Source organism: Hoplias malabaricus, chromosome 13 (assembly GCF_029633855.1).
Source record: "Hoplias malabaricus isolate fHopMal1 chromosome 13, fHopMal1.hap1, whole genome shotgun sequence".
In the NCBI taxonomy this organism is placed as follows: Eukaryota; Metazoa; Chordata; class Actinopteri; order Characiformes; family Erythrinidae; genus Hoplias; species Hoplias malabaricus.
The window spans coordinates 16,815,463-16,837,470 of NC_089812.1; the positions used below are offsets into that span (position 1 = coordinate 16,815,463).

General features: G+C 42.4%; 1 protein-coding gene across 2 annotated transcripts in view; it reads left to right on the top strand.

The window, feature by feature from the left end:
• Positions 1-22,008, top strand: part of coro7 (coronin 7) — a 99,687-nt gene that overhangs the window by 16,807 nt on the left and 60,872 nt on the right. The window lies entirely within an intron of this gene.

The following is a 22,008-nucleotide window of genomic DNA, read 5'->3' on the forward strand; positions in this document are numbered from 1 at the left end:
CTCTCTCTGCAGCTTTTCCACTTTCAGTACAATGCTTTTATCTTTGCATTGAACCCTAAGGTTGCTGGATTTGTCTCAGTGTCTGCCCGAGTTAATCAGTTCTGAGGTGAAGCAGAGATGGGGAAATGGAGCAGATCCAGGATGATGCACAGAGCAAACATTCCCACACTCTGTGTGTGCATGTGTGTGTGTGTGTGTGTGTGTGTGTGTGTGTGTGTGAGCGTGTGTGGGTGTGTGTGACTCCCTAAGGGTTACTGCTGTGCTGCAGGTCTTTAGTCTTTCATTTAGGTAAATAAAGCCGTGACAGCGTAGGATTAAACAATATCCTCCTGAATGATTTCTGACACATCTTTGAGAGAATTAGGGTTTGTAACAACTTCCAACCTGATGGCAGGTGCTGTCTCACCAAATAAACAAAGTCACACTGTCACATGACAGTATCTCCCCTGTGTGGATTATCAGAGCGTTCCCTGCTGATTTAATTTGGAAAGAAAAGCAGATACTGTGGTTATTTAACACATCATTAAAGTATCAGTACAATATTTTTCAGTTCATTGAAATAGAGATCCATCAGACTCCTGTTGCTCTCTTTTCTGACCTTTTTTTCACAATTTTTACAAAGCCAGTGAATATAGTCAGGAGTGTATTTGTGTGTTGCCTGATGTAGAATGAGGTCGGAACTGTAATTGTGCTTAGTGCTCTTGTTTTTTTAAGTTTTTTTTGTTGGGATCAGTTTGGTTTGTTGAAGCTTAAAGTAACGTATATATTTACAACTTTGCAATGTGCTTCTAATGTGTTTTGAGTGCATTTACACATATTTTTGAGGAAATTCTTCATCCATATATAAACCTGACACTTAACAACAAACACCATTACAAACTACATTTCCAAAGATGTTGCGATCCTGTGCAAAATGCAAATAAAATACAGAATAAAATGATGGAAAATAATTTAAAACATATATTTCATTTAAAATACTACAAATATAACATTTCAGATGTTGAAACTGAGATACTTTTTGTTTCTGTTCATATCTGGGTCCTTTCTGCGTTTGAGAGTTTTAACTTGTGTTTGTGGATGTGGTTATGAACTGTGAACTCTCTCTCTCTCTCTCTCTCTCTCTCTCTCTCTCTCTCTCTCTCTCTCGCTCTCCCTCCCTCTCTCTCTCTCTTTCTCCGTCATTCTTTTTACATTTGGCACATTAACAAACATAAATAATTTGTTTGAGCGCTCTGTAATGAGTCATTCAGAGCCAGTCTTAGTGCCATGATGAGCCTCAAGATCGTTCCCCTTTCGTGGCGTGAAGCTTTACATGTCGACAAGTCAAAGCCTTAAACAACTTGACTCCTCTGTAGTGGCTTTGCTCCGTCAGGGACCCTCTCAGTTTGTTTACCCTTGGATCAAACACATAAACAACACAGCGTCCTTCACTGCAGACTGTCTTCAGCACGAGGATCACCAACTCAGGCTGCACTGTAAACAGAGAAGGCCTGGATGTGTCTGGAGATGAAATCTCATTTTACGTACTCTAAACTCATGGAGGCTGAACAGTTTACCGTCCTGGAGCAGGGCCTTCACCACAGCCCAACAAGTTCCTTCATCGACTAAAGTGATGAAAAATTGATTGCTCCTCACAGACTCACTGCCGCTGCTAACTGGGGTTTCTGCGTGACCTGGGGGTGCTCTGGACCACAGCACACCCCGGACGTGGCTATTCTGACCAGTGTATCTCAACTTAGGCAGGTAGGGAGAAAATAGAATCTAATTGTAGCTCCGTGCGTGCGTTACTTTTACGGGAACAAGGGACGCTTGGCAATTTTGGAGGAGGAGGAGCACTCGCTGAATCTGTGATCACTGTGCGTTTATGTGCATGGGTGTATTTAGGTGGCTGGCAGAGTCTGTGTGTGTGTTTTTAGAGAGTATGGCACTGCAAATTAGGCTCCAGACTTTGATCAAAATGCAGAGACAGATTTTGTCTCTACAGCCAAAGGGTCTACAGCCCTTGGTCCCAAACTTTTTCTGCACTGCCCCATTTCACAGATGAGAATATTTTTTAGTCACATCCCCCTACTTCATATCTATATGACACACACATACAGATATTTGCCCCCCCCCCCTCAGCTCCTGTATCTGCTTCTGCTCTCAGTCTGTGCCTTGCTCTCCTTCTGTGGCCCATAGCAATCAGTGCATATCATTTTCCCCTTTCAGCAAAAATTGTTGGTTGGATTGGAAGGAGGTGTTTGGTCGGGTGTGGCGCACGTGGCCTCCAGAAGTGGAGTATGTGTGTGCGTTTTTCCCTTCATGTAAATGTGTGTGTGTGTGTGTGTTTCAAATTACAGAGCTGAAAATACTCCTCATACTTTTGGGCCGGTTCTGGCCGAGGAGATGGAGAGATGTGGTCCCTGGCAGCGGAGGTAGACAGGAAAGGGAATATTTTTTGGACTTGGGGGCCAGATTTCTCGATTTCGTTGTCGGCTTCTGCTGCTTTTTGTGAAATTAGAGATGCCTTGGAATGAGTTTGGAAGAGGAAAAAAAGGGAAGGGCTGAATGAAAACATTCAGAAGAGATAGAGCAACTGCAGGGGTTTTGGACACTCGTTCACTTGAAGCAGAAGAGCGTAAGGTGTCTCTCGGCTTTGTTTACCACACCTTTTTTCACCTGTAAACAACCAGCACTTTGTGAAACCTTTTTAAAGGTTCTTCACACATGCATTTCTTAAACAAGAATGGATCTTTATGCAGCCAAAAGTGTTTCATCTATGGCATTGATCAAAGAACCTTTTGTAGCAGCTTTGTTTAAGAGTGAGGTTTAGAATATTTTCCACCTATACATTATTATTATTATTAACAACAACAACAACAATGATAATAATCACAATGATAAAGATTGTGATTCTTGGTCCAGGTGCTGGTGACCTAGTGCCTGGTGTTGTTTTGTGCTGTCACACATTAGACTGACTTCATTTGACTTTTCCAATTCTGATTAGCTATGTTTAAAAAAGGAAAATAAAAGCTCTGAGGAGGCGTATGAGTGAATTTGTCAGTACTCATACCACGACCTTGAACTGGATAAGTGGTTACAGACAATGAATGAAAGAATGAAAAAATCTAGACAAGTTTTTAACATAACATTGATTGGTTTAACAGGGAAACCCAGTGGATTTCAAATAAATAGGGCAGTTCTTATTGTAAGAACTTTTATATTTATGTCTAAATGTGAATAAAATATTGCAATTACTCATAATTAATCCATGAGAGAACTCTTTCCCTTGTTAAAAATTATATTTATATATTATATTATGCTCTTGGAATATAACATTGCAATACATAGGACAATTAATGTGTGATATTTATACAGTGTGATGTGCAATATTTTGATGTACCAGTGTGCAGTATCTCATGTGCAATATTTAATGTACAATTAGTTTATAGCCATGTACATTTAGTTGTAAATATTCTTTAAATTTTTGCTGGGCCGATCTAAACGAGACATTTACGCTTACTGACTGACACCTAATGTTGAAACCTGCATGCATGGGTAGTTAATTTAACTGTTATTTCAGTTGTATTTCACAGAGAGAATTTTAGGTGGTGCCAATATACCGTCTGTTGTTAGTTCAGCCATATTTCACATTCCAGTTCGTGAACTAAATTTGGAACCATCCCACTGTGATCAAAGATCCTCTTTTTCCCAGACAAGTACTCTTTTTTGGGACCTAAAAAATGCGCCCGGCAGAGATTTCTAAATAACTAAAAATGTCCGGGATTTTGCTGCCTACAAGCTTTCTTGCTATAAGCCCTAAATCCTTCATTAAAATCTTCACTTTGATGACATTGTTGAAAGGTGAGCATAAAGCCCGAGGGACGTGTTCAAGGATTCAGAGCGTTGAGAGCTGAACTGGGACACATTCGCGCCGCTTCAGCGCTGCAGGTCCACCGCGGTGAGCAGCTCCGTGTTTTACTGGAGCCTCAAACAGAATTGTGTTGAATGTTATTGAGGTAATATTTATCATAGTCTCTTCTTTGTGTTTGGAGAATGTTTCTGTGGCCCAGCCTTTTGTTTTCTACTATATATTTAACAAAGAGAAAGTTATCCTTTCTGTATACTGACACAAATACACTCACACATCTCCCAGTTACTGCCTTTCTGACGAGTAAATTACATCTGCACAGCTTTTTGTTTAACTTACAGCCAGAACACCAGAGTAAGGTCTTACTCAAAACAAACAAGACTGAATTAATTACAAAACCGTTTTATCAGTCAGACCCTTATAGAAATGTAAGTCAGTAAGGTGATGTCCTGTTCCTTTATCAAGTATATATTACTTGGTTGATAAAATGTTAAGGTGCTTGGCTTTAGAAATGTTCAAAAACTTAAATAATATCTTGTTGCTTTCTTGTAAATGAGTTGCTTTAATACCATCTCAATGGAGTGCTTCAGTTTTGTAGCTTTGTATCAACAGAAAATAACAGGTTTACCAGGATCATACACACACTGTCAGCAACTGACAAGATAAACTATTTTTATAGTTTGTTATTATTTGTTATTATTGTAAACAAAGACATGGATATGAAGCACCAAAGCTTCTCCAGACCTTCCAGTGACAAGGGTGTGTATTTTGGGCTTCCCTGTTTTTGAAATACCAGAAATACCTCTGTGACGATGGCTGTATGGCTAATGGCAAAACTAAGCTTGCCTAGTTTCTCTCTTTTTTTTGGTATATTTCTTATACTTTTTAAAAATTACATTATAGTTTTTTTTATTATATTATATTATAGTAGCTATAGGAACTAGATTTTCTTTAGTTACATCTTTCCTACTTCATCTTATCTTAATTAAATCCTATAAAACTGGTGAAGAAAATATAATTTGAAAGAGGTTTTTAACCAGGATATGTTTGTATTTTAAATAGTTTATATTAATATTATTTTTGTTGTCCCTGTAATAAGCTGTGGTTTAGATTCTCTGAGTCTACGTGTTATACTAGTCTACGAGAATACTGTGAGTCTCAGAGCTGAGGGGTGTGAGGGCCATCACTCTTTGTAACGATAAACATTTCAGTCTGAGTTATCCCTCCTCCTCTGCGCTGACTCTGCTCTGCAGGGCACCATGGAGATGCAGGCAGCTTCTCAGAAACATGCCATGAGGTGTATCCGCCCAGTCTGTTTGCAAGTGTGTAACACTATTTACATCGACCTGTGCTCTGAAATATCATTTCGACATATGTTTAAACTCAAAGTAAAATTCCATATCACTTCTCACCCTTTGTTACGTAAAGCATTACTACTCTGTGACTCTTGTTTTTGGCTGTGGCTCTGAGGTGAGAGCTGTTAAAGTGTGTTAGAGTCATTTGGGGTCCTGACTAGAAGAAAGTTTAGAAGAGGAGATGAAGATGGAGATCAGGCAGGTTCAGTTAATCTCAGACATATTAAGTGCTACCTGCTCTCTGCACTTCCTCTGAACCCAGCATGTCTGATTCGCCGTATTTCAGCTCAGTGGATCTAGATCAATGTGTCAGACAGATTTATATCTGAAAACCCCTATGAAACAAGAGTGTGGATCTGGGAACTATTTTTGCCTTTCCTGCCCTAATGAATCTGGTTAAATAGGCAAGATTATGGTCATATTTGTTCTGTAAAGCTCAGGAGAGAATGGTGATCCTCCTAAAATTCCTTAAGGGTAACAGAATGGGACAAAATTAGATATTAGACAGGAGAGAGAGATAAAGGAGAGAGTAGGGTTAGTAGGGTTCTTCTGTCAGATCTGAGCAGGGTTTGTGTCCTTACTGAGATTTCCACTAAAACTCCTGAGGAGACATATGTGAGATGACTGAGAGCTTTTTTTCTCAGGAGACACATCTGAACAGCAGGAAAATAAAGGAGGGAAAGTCAGACCATGTGTGGTTTCAGTGTGAGATATTCACTTCACCATACATTCTACTCCACCAGGGGCGCTGTAGGGGTTTGTCTGGTAATCTCTCTCTGTGTATTACTTGTGTACAAATTGAAATTAAAATTATCTTAAGATTTACTAAGAGTTTGATCTAAGGAGTGTCTCTGGCACAGGTTTCAAGCAACATTAGGCAATACTTTTACTTAATTACAACTTTAAAATTATAGTGATGCTCCACTGAGCTGTAACAGGGAGAATAGAGTCTCTGTCGCTGCCACTCCGGGGCTTAGCACTGCAGAAACTGCCCTATGTGACTTTTAGAGCAGGGTAGGGAGCCTGTTGATTTCTGTATAGACTGCGGGTGAAGTAGATAATTGCTGCTGTAGAGAAAAAGAGAAAGCTGAGGAAACACTGAGCTTGTGCTAATGAGTAGAGAATGGTGTGTGTGTGTGTGTGTGTGTGTGTGTGTGTGTGTGTGTGTGTTTATGTGTTGTGTGTGTGTGTGTGTGTGTGTTTATGTGTTGTGTAAGGGCTGAGTGCCAGCTGGTGGTGATGTAGAGTGGTGCACATGTGTGTGTTGTTTCAGAGCTGAGGCCTCATTATTGCAGGCCTCTGCTTCATCACCGTTCATCTTCCAACTAATGAGACGAGCGTATACGCACACACACACACACACACACACACACACACACACACACACACACCACACCTGGAGACCAGCGGCAGCTGATGGAGTGTGTTACCCCCTCGTATTAACACTTACTGCTGAGGCAAAGAGTGTTTTTGATCTCCTTTTGATCTCCTTTCATTCTGATGCCTCAAAGATTAAAGTAAAGAAAGTTTTCTCATCATTTCGGTCAAAAAAACAAAACAAAAACATGATTCATTCATTTTCTTAATTTTGAGATGGGTCCTAACTCAGAAGTGCATGTATAATTTAAATTCCATTTTCTTTTCTCTTTTTTAATCAGGACCAGATCTAGATTCAGATAATTTTGTGTGTGTAAACAGGGCCGGGTTGAGCTGAGAAAGTGACGTTCCCCACATCCATTAGATGGCCCACACTGCCATCAGAGAAAGAGAGAGAGAGGGAGAGAAATGAAAGAACGATGGGCTCCTGAGCAGAGAGGAGCAGTGGTTGAGAAGTGTGTGTGAACTGTGGGGCAGAGTTGGTTCCCAGACCCAGGCCCCTCATTTTGACTTCATCTTAAGTTGAACTCCGAGTGTGTATCACCACAGCAGAGCCATCAGAGTCCTCCCTCTTTCCCAGGACCAGCCTCCACCACTGAGGCCTGGCATTTTCACTGGGACACAGGCTTTAATCACCTGGAGAACCACACTAAATCACTTCTCTCAGTGCTCCCATCAGATCAGAGACACGAATGTGGTTCAGATCCAGCTTTTCCCAGAGTCTTCAGCCTTTCACACACTCTGCTACTGAGCTTCAGGGAGATGTCTGATTCGTGCTTGCCCTGCATAAACACACACTGCTGCCGTGAGACAGCAGGAGGAAATTAGAAGGATAAATTAATCAGAGCTGGGAGACTGATCTCTGAGAGAGTGAGAGGGTGTTCGTGCCTCATCATCATATACTTGCGTTTTGTCCAAGTATCAAGTGTACATATGAGTTTTAAAGTGTTTTGTATAATTATAATTCAGAATACAAAAACACTCCAACTATTTTGTCATTTTATGATAACTGTTAAAAACTGTGTTGTATTTAAAATCAAAGTTGTCATTTTATTCAACCAATCATAACCTAAAAAACTAAAGTATTAATACGCTACATTCACAAACTCTAACATTGAAATCCTCATTCATTCATTCATTGTCTGTAAGCGCTTATCCAGTTCAGGGTCGCAATGGGTCCGGAGCCTACCATCTCTCTGTGTGTGTGTGGTGGGGGGGCATTCTGTGATGGATGAAGAAATCTTTTTTACTCTGGTTTTCATTTAAATACACTGTTATACCTAATTTTTAAAGGCAGAATATTATTTATACATTTATGTTGATCCCAGTTTTATTAGAATTATTCATTAGAAATGAATAATGCTGTATAAGAATGCTGTGTTAGCATGAGAGTGCGTGTTAGCATGGGAGAGCATGTTAGCAACTATTGAGTGTCCCCACTTGCTGAAAATAAAGGACACTCAAAAGTAAATCTTTCTCTCTCTCCTCTCTCTCTCTTCCTTCTGTGAATGTCAGTTCTAAACATTTGTAAGGGGTTGTGTTAATGTGTGTGTATCAGTATTTAATGTGTGTGTATTAGTCTTTGTCTTCATTGGGTATCATTTTAGTTTATGGCCTTATCCATTAATTTTTCTTCTAGCGCTCAGCAAACGAGATAAAAGCAAGACCGTTTTCAGTTCCATGAATCCTGAACTGTTCACCAGCCACCAACTCCTGAATAGTCCTGACCTGTGATTTTGAAAATGAACCCTTCTCTCTCTATATCTGCTCTTTGAGGGGGTGGGGGGGGGGCAGAGGGAGCCCCTGCTTGTTTTAAACTGATGTAGGTTGAACCTGTGATATTCTTGTCCCCAGTCTCTGTGTCTCCTCTAGACTATCTTGCTCTCTCTCTGAATCACCACCCCTCGAGACTAAGGAGCCTGAGGAGATTCTCGGAGGGAGTAAATACAATAGGTCAGAACAATGCAGGGGGAAATTTTAATTCATACTCTGTAACCGCTTATCCGGTTCAGGATCGCGGTGGATCCAGAGCCTACCCAGAATCACTGGGCGCAAGGCGGGAACACATTCTGGAGGGGGCGCCAGTCCTTCACATGGCAACACACACACATTCACTCACACACTCACACCTATGGCCAATCCACCTACCAACATGTGTTTTTGGACTGTGGGAGGAAACCCACGGTTCTTGGACACACTCGGCTGTGAAACACAACACATTCTCTAAAAATTAACAGCACACACACATTCACACATTAGAAGAGAGTCTCCACCACTGATAAAGCAGCGTCTCATGCTGAACACTGGATTATTTTAGTGTATATTAGTGTGTACGAGGCGGCAAGGTGGCGCAGCAGGTAGTGTTGCAGTCACACAACTCTAGGGGCCTGAAGGTTGTGGGTTCAATCCCCGCTCCAGGTGACTGTCTGTGAGGAGTTGGTGTGTTCTCCCCGTGTCCGTGTGGGTTTCCTCCGGGTGCTTTGATTTCCACCCACAGTCCAAAAACACACATTGGTAGGTGGATTGGCGACTCAAAAGTGTCTGTGAGTGTGTTGTATTTAAAATCAAAGTTGTCATTTTATTCAACCAAACATAACCTAAAAAACTAAAGTATTAATACGCTACATTCACAAACTATAACATTGAAATCCTCATTCATTCATTCATTGTCTGTAAGCGCTTATCCAGTTCAGGGTCGCAGTGGGTCCGGAGCCTACCCGGAATCACTGGGCGCAAGGCAGGAACACACACTGGAGGGGGCGGCAGTCCTTCACAGGGCGACACACAATCACACCTATGGACACTTTTGAGTTTTCTAATGGAGCGACCTAACGAATGCAGCGACCAGTAAATACCAATAAATTCATTCGCCATTTTCACAGTAATTTTCACATTACTTTTCAGGTTTTTTTTTTGTTGAATAAAATGATTGTTATGTTTAATAGCTGTTCACTGGTTAATGTCACTCTGTCAGACTGTATTTTCATCTGGTGTTAATATTCTCTGGTGTTTTGAGTTACTGTCATTAATTGGTCTCATTTTGATTTTAAATAATTGCAGGCTAACTCACATCCTGCTGAATTTCCCAGTATATTTTGGAATCAGTGATATAGTCGTGTATAAATTATTTAGATATGTTTTTTGGTAAAGGTAAGCACAGTGTGTGTGTGTGTGTGTGTGTGTGTGTTTGTGTGTGTGTGTTTATGTGTGTGGAGGCTCTATGAATACTGAGTTTGTTTTAATGTGGTGAAGGGTGAATTTAAACTAGCAAAGCACAATAGTTTCAGTTATTAAAGAGCTGTAAATGACAAACAGCACCAGAGAGACATGACAGACTCTCTCTCTCTTTCTCTCTCTCTCTCTCTCTCTCTCTCTCTCTCTCTCTCTCTCTCTCTCATATAACATGTATATAGTTTTCATTTTAATTGTGATTCATTGCTTGTTATCTATACATACATTTCCATTTTAAAGGCAGTGTTGCCTTGCCTCTGAGAGTATAAATGTAGTGGATATATCTTTAGTGTGCAGTGTGAAAAGTAGGGACTCAGATTCCTTCACAGCTACAGCCCTCTCACTCAGATACAGCACCGTTATCTTGATCCGTCTTCCGCAAATCACTTATCAGGATTCACTCTGTGTTTTATTTTGTGTTCATGCTGCAGTTAAAGCTGGCTCCCGGTTCAATCTCCTGGTGATGCCATTACACAGGCCTCAGACGAGTGGCCCCAGTCTCAGACAAGTGGCCCCGCGCACAGATGTGCGCCCCCGGGCTCAGACGAGTGCTTCAGGGCTCAGACGAGTGGCCCAAGGCTCAGGGGAGTGGTTCAGGGCTCAGATTAATGGCTCCTGACTCCTGACGAGCGGGTCAGGGCACAGATGAGTGGCCCCGGTCTCAGATGAGTGGTCCATGCCTCAAATGAGTGGTGCAGGGCTCAGACGAGTGTCCCAGGCCTCAAACGAGTGGTCCAGGGCTCAGACGAGTGGTCCAGGCCTCAGATGTTCAGTGCTCAGATGAGTGGTCCAGGGCTCAGACGAGTGTCCCAGGCCTCAAACGAGTGACCCAGGGCTCAGACGAGTGGTTCAGAACTCAGACGAGTGGCCCAGGGCACAGACAAGCGCCCCAGGTCTCAGACGAGTAGCCCAGGGCTCAGATGAGCGTCCCCTGCCTCAGACGAGGGGCCCAGGCCCCAGATGAGTGGCCCAGGGCTCAGACAAGTGGTTCAGGGCTCAGACGAGGGGGCCAGGCACAGAGATGGAGATGGGTGTTCTCTTTTTATATGACTTTTTATATGTGTGTGAAGAAATCTGCGCTGCAGAAATCTGATTGTGGAAATGGTTGAGACTGTTCACCTTTTAATATTTTACTGATCTGTGTGTGTGCGTGTGTGTGTGTATGAGAATGCCAGACCACATCGTCTTACACACAGGTGGTGAGCAGTATAAGAATGCTGTGCTTTTCCCTCAGTTGAATCCTTCTGTTAAAGCATATTGCCTCCACAGATGCCGTTTTTTCAGAGAACAAGGAAATCCAAGGAAAGCAGCCTCTGTGTCTTTTAGATGAGTCACTCTTGCTTTCTTGGCCATTGAGCTCTCTAATGGCTTTTACACCCTGCTGGTTTTCTCCAGCAATCACAGGACCTGGATTGGATTACCCTCCTCTCTCTGTTTTAGATGTAATGAGTCCGGATGTCCTCTCGGCCTGAAGGCTGGGTCCCTCTTGGCGAGTTGCGGGTCCGGATACCGTCACCTGACGCTGGGTGCGGAAATACAACTTTTAAATTTAACACATAAAGGATTAATCAGAGGACAGTGTCCTGTTAAAGGACCTCTCCTCTACATACAGGCTGTGTGTGTGTGTGTGTGTGTGTGTGTGTACTTTCTGGCTCAAACTGTGACATTTTTGTGTAAAGGATGGAGCTACGAGAAGAAGAGGAGAGATCTTCCCTTTACACTCCTCTCTCTCAGTGAGAGGACGTGAGAGTTTTCCATGGGCCACGATAAACTAAAGGAAACAGAATGAAGGTTTCTCAGCTCCTGTCATTTCACAACACACACTCTCCTAATGAGCAGCGGTCAGAAGACGATGACGAGAAGCGATATCCAGGAGTAAAGCAGTTGCAGGAGGCTTGGGGAAGGCAAGTGCCAGCCACTGAAAGCCAACACCGGTGAGAACGGAGAGCAGGACACACAGCGCCTCATCAGCCTCCGCTTTCTCTGCGTATTTTTAGACTCTCGTAGATCACTACCCCTGGCCTTTTCACTCATACTCACATCACGCTCTAATGTGAACACCTCCTCTCTCCTCTGTCCTCCCCCTCTCTCTGTCCTCTCCCTCTCTCTCTCCTCCCTCTCCTCTGTCCTCTCTCTCTCTCTCTTTCTCTCTCCTCCCTCTCTCTCTGTACTCTTTCTCATCCCTCTATCCTCTGATATGAATTGACAATTAGAAGGATTTTGATGATGTGTGGTGCCGTCTGTGTGTGTGTGTGTGGTGGGGGGGCATTCTGTGATGGATGAAGAAATCTTTTTTTACTCTGGTTTTCATTTAAATACACTGTTATACCTAATTTTTAAAGGCAGAATATTATTTATACATTTATGTTGATCCCAGTTTTATTAGTATTATTCATTAGAAATGAATAATGCTGTATAAGAATGCTGTGTTAGCATGAGAGTGCGTGTTAGCATGGGAGAGCATGTTAGCAACTATTGAGTGTCCCCACTTGCTGAAAATAAAGGACACTCAAAAGTAAATCTTTCTCTCTCTCCTCTCTCTCTCTTCCTTCTGTGAATGTCAGTTCTAAACATTTGTAAGGGGTTGTGTTAATGTGTATGTATCAGTATTAGTCTTTTCTTCATTGGGTATCATTTTAGTTTATGGCCTTATCCATTAATTTTTCTTCTAGCGCTCAGCAAACGAGATAAAAGCAAGACCGTTTTCAGTTCCATGAATCCTGAACTGTTCACCAGCCACCAACTCCTGAATAGTCCTCACCTGTGATTTTGAAAATGAACCCTTCTCTCTCTATATCTGCTCTTTGAGGGGGTGGGGGGGGGGGGCAGAGGGAGCCCCTGCTTGTTTTAAACTGTTGTTTTAATTCATACTCTGTAACCGCTTATCCGGTTCAGGGTCGTGGTGGATCCAGAGCCTACCCAGAATCACTGGGCGCAAGGCGGGAACACATTCTGGAGGGGGCGCCAGTCCTTCACATGGCAACACACACACATTCACTCACACACTCACACCTATGGCCAATCCACCTACCAACATGTGTTTTTGGACTGTGGGAGGAAACCCACGGTTCTTGGACACACTCGGCTGTGAAACACAACACATTCTCTAAAAATTAACAGCACACACACATTCACACATTAGAAGAGAGTCTCCACCACTGATAAAGCAGCGTCTCATGCTGAACACTGGATTATTTTAGTGTATATTAGTGTGTACGAGGCGGCAAGGTGGCGCAGCAGGTAGTGTTGCAGTCACACAGCTCTAGGGGCCTGAAGGTTGTGGGTTCAATCCCCACTCCAGGTGACTGTCTGTGAGGAGTTAGTGTGTTCTCCCCGTGTCCGTGTGGGTTTCCTCCGGGTGCTTTGATTTCCACCCACAGTCCAAAAACACACATTGGTAGGTGGATTGGCGACTCAAAAGTGTCTGTAGGTGTGAGTGAATGTGTGTGTGTCTGTGTTGCCCTGTGAAGGACTGGCGCCCCCTCCAGGGTGTATTCTCGCCTTGCGCTCAATGATTCCAGGTAGGCTCTGGATCCACCGCGACCCTGAACTGGATAAGCAGTTACAGATAATGAATGAATGAATGAATGGTGTGTACTATAATTTAAATAAACACCAGGTATAAAAACACATTAATCCATGACCTACCCTACTGATACTGTGCTGTGGCGCAGGGTGGAGCTGAGGTGGGAGTTCTGCACAAGCCCCCTGCTGTTTGAGAGACCCTGAGCGAAGGGCGAAGAGTAAGGAACTGAATTTGTTTCGGAGAAAGGAACAGAATGAGAGTTTGTGTTGGTCATGTTTTTAGTTTTGAAATATGTTTTTTCTTTATAAAAGAAAGGAAATAATGACTGTGGGGTCTGTTTTTTATTTTATCCTGATCCTGGTTTTATTCCTTCTGCTTCTGTGCTATAAAAATATGGGGGAATTAGTGTGTGTTGGTGGGGGTTTAAAAAGGAGAATGTAGCATAAAAGAGACTTTCAGTAAATTAACCCAACCACAAATGGAAAACGAGGACAAAAATTCATTTTCAATTAAATGAAAGGAAAGGACAAGGCATAACCCGTTACTGAGAGAGAGAGAGGGAGAGAGGGAGAGAGAGAGATGGTTGTTTAATGAAGTGAATGAAAAATGAAAAGCAGACTGAATGAGGGAAAGTGCAGAAGCAGTTCACTGTGGTCATTGTGTTATATTACATACACACACACACACACACACACACACACACACAGAGGAACTCAGAGTAATCAGCATTCCCTCCCCAACACATACACACACACGCACCCCACAATCCCCTTCCTCCCCGTCCAAACCTGAGCAGAGCAGGAAACACACTGACTTTAATCAAGGCCCAGATCAGTTTAATTGTCTCTGCTCTGGCTCTGTACAGACCCTGGTCAGAGCTGAGTTGGAGAGGCTCAGGTTTCAGCTCCAAGCTCAGCCACAGTATCGCTGTAAACTCTCCATGAGACCCAGAAAGCCAGAGATGTGAGGCATTCAGGGGAGCAGCTCTTGGCCGAGGAGCTGTGACAGAGCAGTGTGAGAGTGAGGGATGCGCCTGGAAAAGTCATGAAGGAAGTCGGATAGTTACGCAGGAGGGAAAGTATGAACCCACAGCAGCCCTAAGTAACCGAGGCTCTGCCATCGCTCTCGTGAGGAGGGAAGGAGCAGAGCAGGAGCACGGCCTGATCGTTCCCATATGTGCATATAGACACCTGATATTTCTCCCAGTGGGTGGATCAACATTCTCTCAGTGACACAGATGTGCTCTCCGTCTGTTTAATCTCTGCACAAATGACCAACACCACGCAGCGCGGTGGCAGTGCTCCTTTATTTTTGTAACTCTGTCTGTAGAGGTTCTTATATTTTTAGTCCAGTGTCTCTTTTGTTCTGATGTTTGTGTTTTGAAGTCACTGTATCTGAGCTCTCTTGAGGTTTTCTTTTGCTTCATGGCCATACCTGCCGTTCCATTGATCTTCATTCACTTTTTTCTTTCTCTGTTTCTCAAAAGGTGAAGTAAAATTTTGTAAATGAAAAAAATGCTTTCCTCTGGAAAGCTTTTGAGTTGTTTTCATAGTTGCCATGTCCATTTTTCACTTTTTAGTGTGGTGCTATTTATTTCAGATGCAATCATTTCTGGCCTTTTTTGAAGCTCTAGGATTCTAGATATCATCACTGTCCAGATAAAAACATGTATCTCCAAAACTTTAGAGAAGGAAAAAAAATCTTTATTTTCAGTGGAAGTTATTTTGGAGTATTTCTATTGTCCATAGAATTTTCCATCAAATCTTCACACAGTGTGAAGGACAGGTGCTGTGGTCAAATGATGTAGTAAAGTAAACACCCACAAACATGGAGATAGGTGTTTTTCTTTAGGCAGTGATGATACATGTTTTGTTTACTCTGAAAGGTGTGTTGTACTTGTTAAAAATTTTGTACATATTTCCTTTACAATTTCCACTAAGTACCTCTTCCCAGGCAGTGTCGTCACTCTTAAAAAAACTCCCTTCTTTTTCTTATTGTCTGATCAAATTTATAAATCAAATCAAATTTATTTATATAACGCTTTTCACAACTGATGTTGTCATAAAGCAGCTTCACAGAATTCCAGTAAGTCAAAGATTTGACATGAAATGTAAAAACAAATGTAAAACCCTCAAGTGAGCAAGCCAGGGGGACAGTGGCAAGGAAAAACTCCCCCAGCTGAGGAAGAAACCTTGGGAGGAACCAAGGCTCACAAGGGGTGACCCATCCTACTCTGGTCAATCTACTGGTGATGATAGTTAGTAGTCCATGAGAACTTCAGTGTAGGGACAGCTTCAAGGCACTTGGTGGTTGCTGGAGCGTGGGCAGCTGGTCTGAAGCGTGGAGGAGGGTCTCGACAGTCATCCAGACAGACAGACAGGTGGGCAGTTGTTTACTCTGAAAAATGTAAAGGGATGGAATTAGTTTTGAACTGTTTTGTGTTTGTAAAGTAGAAAATATGAAAATTTCCAGAGTGTGGCTAATGACTCCGGCAGATCTGACTATGACAGCTTTAACTAAAAGGAGAGAACCAGGAGGACACACAGACACGGGAGCATCCTGAAACACTGGCATCCCTCCGCTCCACCGTCAACAAACCCGAGTGATCGCGAGAAGCGGCGGGACGACAGCACCAGCGTCTCAGTTTACTATAATTCCCTGTGTCCATGGACCCCCCGGATCTGCCGCCTTTATCTATGGGGGAGTATTAGCTACCAAAAGATAAACTAAACAAATGTGTTTTTAGCCTAGATTTGAAGATTGCGACTGTGTCTGAGTCCCGAACATTTTCTGGAAGATCATTCCAGAGTCTGGGGGCTTTATAAGAAAATGCTCTTCCCCCAGCTGAGGCCTTCTGAATTCTGGGAACAATTAAAAATCCAGTATTCTGTGATCTGAGTGAACGTGGAGGCTCATAATAGGAAATTGTATCTTGAAGATATTCAGGAGCAAGCCCATGTAGAGCTTTATATGTTAATAGCAAAATTTTGTAGTCAATGCGGAATTTAACAGGCAGCCAATTACAGTAGTCAAGCCTTGAAGTAATAAAGGCATGTACTAATGTTTCTGCGTCCTGAAGGGATAAGGCATTTCTAATCTTAGCAATATTGCGAAGATGTAAAAAAGCTGTCCTAGTGATACTACCTATGTGTTGATCAAATGATAAATCCGGGTCAATTATGACACCAAGATTTTTTGCTGCTGAATCAGGTTTAATTGGAGAGTCAGCGAGATTTAAAATTAAATCTGATAATTTATTTCTTGCCACTTTTGGACCCAAAAGCAGGACCTCTGTTTTGTTGCTGTTTAGAAGGAGGAAGTTACGCAACATCCAGCCTTTCACGTCTTTTACACAGTCCTCTATTTTCTTTAATCTGTGTTTGTCATCGGGCTTGGCTGAAATATACAATTGTGTGTCGTCTGCGTAACAGTGAAAGTTAATGTCATGGTTTCTTATAACTGTGCCTAGCGGTAACATGTATAATGTAAATAATAATGGTCCTAAAATAGAGCCTTGTGGAATTCCAAATCTTACTTTAGAATAATTTGAATTTAGATTGTTTACTTTTACGAATTGATAACGTTCCGTTAAGTAAGATTTGAACCATAATAGGGCTGTCCCTGTGATTCCAACCATGTTTTCTAACCTTTCTATGAGAATATTGTGGTCTATTGTATCGAAGGCTGCGCTTAGGTCAAGAAGCACCAAGAGGGATACGTGGCCTTGATCAGAGGCAAGAAGAAGATCATTTGTTATCTTGACTAGAGCTGTCTCTGTACTATGATGTTGCCTGAATCCAGATTGGAATTTTTCATATATATGATTCTTATGTAGATATGAACTAAGTTGTTGGGCCACAGCTCTTTCTAAGATCTTGGACAGAAATGGCAAATTAGAAATAGGCCTGTAATTAGACAGTGTACTAGCATCAAGATTTGGTTTCTTGATCATAGGTTTAATAACTGCTAGTTTAAAAGCTTTGGATACATGGCCCAGACTAAGGGATGAGTTTACTATAGTTAAAAGAGGATCAATAATAGCTGGTAGTACTTCTTTGAGCAACTTTGTGGGAATTGCATCAAGTGTGCAAGTTGTACAGTTTGCGGAGGTGATAATCTTCTCTAGTTCTGATTGTGGGAGTGGGTAAAAGGTTTCAAGTCTTTCTTTTACAGTTATATTATGTTTTATATCATTCACATCGGGTGGCAGCCAGGATGGATATGATCCTGTGGCTTGAGTTTGTTGTCTAATATTCTCAATTTTATTATTAAAAAAGTCCATAAAATCTTTACTGGTGAGAGTTGCTGGAATTAGTTGTTCAGAACCTGCTTGATTTTTTGTAATTCTAGAAAACACACTAAACAGTGCTCTCGGATTATTTTTATTATTGGAGATCAGCGAGGCCAGATATGCTGAGCGAGCTTTAGTGAGGGTATTTCTATACTCTATAAGGCTGTCCTTCCAGGCAGAATGGAACACTTCAAGCTTGGTTGATCGCCATTTCCGTTCTAGTTTTCGTAATGTTTGTTTTAAAGTACGGGTCTTATCATTATACCATGGTGCGAGATTTTTCTGTCTTATACTTTTATGTTTAAGTGGTGCTACCTTTTCTAAAGTAGATCGACAGGTATTTTCTAGGTGATCAGTTAGTACATCTAGGTCCATTGGGTCTGATGGAGTTGGAACTGGGGTCGATAGTTCTGGTAGGTTTTCTATAAATTGTAGGGAGGTAGATGGTTTTATTATACGCCTTGTAGAATAGCGAGGGTTCCTACATATATTATGGCTAAAACGTAGCTCATATGAAATTAAGTAATGATCGGAGATTGCTGAGGATTGCGGTAAGATATTAATTTTGTCAATGTTAAGACCTAGTGTCAGAACTAAGTCTAAAGTGTGGCTGCAGTAGTGTGTAGGCCCTGTTACATTTTGAGTAATACCAGTAGAGTCTAAGATTGAGGTAAATGCCTTTTTTAGTGGGTCACTTTCCTTCTCAAAATGGATATTGAAATCTCCTACAATTATAACTTTATGATTGCACACCGCTAGGTTTGTAGCAAAATCGCTAAATTCTTTCAGAAATTCTAAGTAAGGCCCTGGTGGTCTGTAAATGTTGCATAATAAAAATGCGTCCTTTTTTGTGACCGGATTTGTAATAATAGTGGAGAGAACCTCAAAAGAAGAGAAGGTGTCACATTGTTTAAGACTAATTTCTAGGGTATTTTGGTAAATTACACATACTCCACCTCCTTTGCCTGATATTCTTGGGCTATGTGCATAATTATAGCCTAGGGGGGTGGCTTCATTTAGTGCTAAATATTCATTTGGTCTAACCCACGTTTCTGTGAGACAGAAAACATTGAATTTATGATCACTTATAATATCATTTACGATGAGTGCTTTTGAGTTTAGTGATCTTATGTTGAGTAACCCAAATTTTAGTTCTGAGGTGTTGCTGCTAGGTGTTGTGTATGATTTAATATTGATTAGGTTGCTGAAACAGGCTGATTTTGTTTTTCTACTTTTACATTTAGTTCGGGGGAAAGACACAGTCTCAATACAGTTGAACCTGGGTGATGCCTCAAGACAGTTCGCAGACGGTCGGTTTAGCCTGTCTGTCTGCGGCCTGGTCCCGGCTCTGGATTGTCAGCAGCTATCTACACTACTCTGCTGACTAACTAAAAGACTATGTGCTATGCTGCAAGAAAGTAAGGCAGCACCCTCCCGCGTGGGGTGGATACCATCCCTACCTATAAGACCAGGCTTGCCCTCAAAACGTAACCAATTGTCTATAAAGCCCACTTGATTTTCGGAACACCACTTGGACATCCAGCAGTTTAACGCCCAAAGTCTGCTGTAAGCTTCGTCGCCACTCCGCATTGGTATGGGGCCAGAGCAGATTACGGCATCGGACATCGTCTGGGCCAGTTTAATCACCTCTGTAATATTACCCTTAGTTACCTCAGACTGCCGCAGACGAATATCATTGGCCCCTACATGAATGACCACCCTCGAATATCTCCTATTAGCTAACAGTCTAAGGTTGCCACTAATAGCCGGCGCTCTGGCTCCCGGTAAACAGCTAACTGTTACTGCCGGCGCCCCTAAAGGAGTAGCTAATTTCACGTTTCGAACAATAGAGTCTCCTATAACCAGAGCACTCTTAACAGGCTCCTCAGCGGGTGCTTCGCTGAGCAGGGCAAATCTGTTTGACACGCGAATCGGAGGAGCGTGGTGTCCCGGTGGGCTAGCTTTGGCCTCAGCGTTAGCATCAGCCTTAGCTTTCCGGCTATGACGCCGAGACGTCACCCATTCACCCCACTGTGAGGGCTCTAACGCCGGAGTCGTGGGGGTGCTAACTCTCCCTAAGGCACCCGGAGTTGCTAACACTGAATCTCGCTGTTTATCCCTTAACAATAATAAGCTCCGGATGCGCACTTCTAACTGGTCCACTTTATCCACCAGAGAGCTAACTAGCTGACACTTACTACAAACACAACCACTATCTTTATCGCTAGAGGTGGAAAAGGGGGTTAAACTAAACATGCCACACTCTGAGCAGGCAAAACAGCCAGTAGTAGCCATGGAATTGCAGGTATTTACCGCTTTTAGTTGATTTTAGTAACTTACACCAAGAACGTTACTCCAGGGTCCGGTGGCAGTTTTAGTGCCTCTGTAATGAATATTCCTGCGGAGACAATCTAAAAGATAGATCTATGGATGGTTAGTAGGTTATAAAAACAGATATAAATATAGAAATAACAGTGGAAACGAGTAAACAGGAAAACCCGAGCGATCAAAACAGCTTCCAAACGGGTACAGAAACAGCCAAACGGGTTCTATAATGGGTGGTGCTGGAAGTAGTGCCTCTGTCACACAGCTCCAGGGTCCTGGTCGCGATACTGTGACCAGTCACTCAGGTGACTGTCTGAGAGGAGTTTGGCGTGGTCTCCCTGTGTCCACGTGGGTTTCCTCCCACAGTCCAACAACACACATTAGTAGGTGGATTGGCGACTCAAAAGTGTCCATAGGTGTCAGTGTGTATTTGAATGTGTGAGTGTGTGTTGCCCTGCAAAGGACTGGTGCCCTCTCCAGGGTGTATCCCTTCCTTGCGCCCAGTGATTCTGGGTAGGCTCCGGTTCAGGATCGCGACCCTGAACCGGATAAGGGATACAGACAATTAATTAATTCATAACGTGAAGATCTTCAGGGGTCTGTAGCAAAATGAAATATAAAGTCTTTTACAGCAGAACTTGAATATGACTGTGTTTTGTTATTTTCTCAACTGGCATACCATATTTCTAGAAAAGTTGACATTGTTTGTGTAAAATGCAATAAAAACAAAAGTCTACAATGTGTTAATTCCCTTGGACCTTTATTTAACAACAACTGTAAAGAAAAGGTTTCCAATGTTCCCACTCTCCAACACGACTTGACATGACAAGATTTTGTAAATAAAAACACATGAACTATTTTAATTTTATGGCCCAATCAAAAAGATTATATCCATGTAGCTGTTCTCCGGGACAAATACAACATTATCAGTGAAAAGTAGAAAAGCCAGTGTCTATCAGAGTTCAGCATGGCTGTATGAGCAGATTCCGTGTTTTGTGAAGGCACCACTGACACTGAGGCATATGTTGGGATTCTAGAGAGACATATTTACTTGGAAATATCTACTATCTGTTATCAGAAACAGCAGAAAGGTCTAGTCAGTGGTTGTGGATAAGGAGAGCACAGATTACTTGAGGAAATGCACTGTAGACGTGCTATTGGGATTGTTGGTGATGTAGCAGGTAAAGTTCACATGGAACTGGTGGCACTGAGCATGCATTAACGGTGCCAGTGTGGCTAGGTACAGCCTTAGTCACCAGGGAGGCCAGTGTGGATTTACGGTTGTTGACGGTAAAGGGTAAGGTAGGACTGTAAGTCCGGCTTGGAGGGGGGTGGGTCTGGGATGCCAGACTTCACTGTTGAGCCTTCTGGAGGTGTCATGGGCCTGATTCAGCGAAACACCAACAAGAGGAGGTGCCTACCTGATGACCCATTTCGCCCAAAGATTCTGGGTAGGCTCTGAACTGGATAAGTGGTTTCAGACAATGAATGAATGAACATATATTATTAGATAGATAGATAGATAGATAGATAGATAGATAGATAAACATTAAATAAAGGCCTCTTTAGTGGACAGGAATTAACACTCAGCCAAAGGCCAGTGTGAAGAAGGATGAGGTATTTTAATGTAGAAATAAACCTCATTCTCCTCACCGTCTGTACTTCCCGCCCAGCGCAGTGAGAGTCACAGAGGAGCCTGGGAGGTGCTGTCAGACACTACAAAGCTTTTCATTCTTAATTCTAAACTCATTTGTTGCTGAGGGTCTTTAGACTGGATGATCTATAGGGTATAGGGTGATGTCCTATGAGGACAGATAAGACTTCATTGTCTTTGACAGCGCCCAGAGCAGTGTGAATCATGGAGTACATGATGAGAGCATTTTACTGGAAAATATCAAAATGGAACTCTGAATTTGAGTTGACTGCTGAGTAGGAATGTGTTTTTCTCTGACACACATAGATTTTAGTGTATCACTAGCATTCCTGCTTCCTTTCCCAACATCTGAATAATGCTGTTTTGACGACTGTGGCTGTGATGACGTTGTGTTAGGGA